Here is a 1692-nt window from a genome sequence, read left to right on the forward strand (position 1 = left end):
TCATATGATCCTGGTATAAAAAGGTGTTGATAAACCTGGTCTCCTGTGACAATAAGTGGGAGACCCTCCACCAGACTCAGCTCTGAATGCAGCGTTTGTGCAGCTTTAATCAAGTGCCTAAAGATCGGGCAATTTGTGAGTGTGATCCCTACTGGTTTATGGTTTGCTGTTTAGTAATAAGTAATAAGTTTAGTAATAATCCATGAAGAACAGTGCCAATAATTGTTAGCCCCCCATAAACAAATTTCTGGTTTTTCTTTCAGATGTTTTTTTAAGAATTCGTCCTGTCTGAGCAGACCCCAGTAATTACCAAATGTCCGAATAATTTTGGGTGCCATAGTGTTATATTTAAGTAATAATCCCCGAAGAACAGGGCATTACTGGCCAATAATGCCCTGTTCTGATGGGATTATTACTATTATAGGCTAAATGTAGGTTTTATTTTTTAATTTTTCATTAAAAATATACACTTTTGTAGTCATATTGATTTCTATCAGCATGATTGTCTACATTCTTATGCTTTTACTGCAAGTTTATTAAAAGGAAATTGTACATACACACAGCTCCCGCTATACACACACACTGCAGCCCCCCCCTATACACACAAACACAATCCGCAACCCCCCCTCTATATACACAAACACACTGCAGACCCCCCTCCTCTACATCCACAAAACACACTGCAGCTCTCCTTCAAACTCTACACTTACAACATACACAGCAGCACCCCTCTACACCCACAAACACACAGTGCAGACCCCTGTAAACCCACAAAACTGCAGATACACACACACCAAAACACTGCAGCCCTTTGTGACGATCGTGAGGGTTTGGCCCGGGATTAACGGGGTTACCCCCTCAATTGGCCCCCTCTAACCTCGCCAGGGAGACAAGGGGTTAACTGGGCTGAGACCCAGAAATGTGATTTAACCCTTGTTATAACATGAAAATGCTTATTCTCCTGTGTAAATGTATTGTTGCTGGATCAGTGTCTGCATAACCCACCCACTGGGACTTAAGGGGTTAATCTTATATGCAGTGCTGAACAAACTGTTACCTGAAAATTGGTGATTTGGGAACAGAGTAAGCTAGCCCCTGAGTCTTGGGGTGCAGCCTCAGGGGAACCCCCCTAGTATCCACATATTAAAAATATAACTTTGTCATAAGAGGGACATATATTTTTGATAAAGTGACTTTTTGCAGTTTTTAAAATGTCCAGAACCAAATGCTGTGACTCATATGAGTCTATTCACGTTTGATATGTAAGCTTCCTCTCTGGAAGTGCATATCAAAAGGGAGGTGTGAATGGGCCAGCTGGATGCTAGAATTTAGCCCTGCTTCAAAGGGGTATTGTTATGCGAGACCCAGGAAGCAGCAAAAGGTAACTGCCCTAATTGTTTATGCGGGAGGCAGGCACAAGGAATGGTTAAGTGTTTGTTCTTCACACTTACAATGGAAGCCAAAAGCCTGCTTCAAAGGGGTTTATTGATGGGGACTACCCCAAGCAGGATATCTGAATGGGTGTCCTTATTACATATAAGAATATTATGAGATGTCCTTGGCTGAAAATGATAAGAATTACATATTTGTATTCGTGGGATGTAGCATATCTTTTGGAGTCTAAACACGGTATATGTAACCGCTATGAAATGCCAGATATTAATATCTGACTCCTCCTCCACCCTGCCTGCA

Source organism: Ascaphus truei, chromosome 13 (assembly GCF_040206685.1).
Source record: "Ascaphus truei isolate aAscTru1 chromosome 13, aAscTru1.hap1, whole genome shotgun sequence".
NCBI classification, from domain to species: domain Eukaryota; kingdom Metazoa; phylum Chordata; class Amphibia; order Anura; family Ascaphidae; genus Ascaphus; species Ascaphus truei.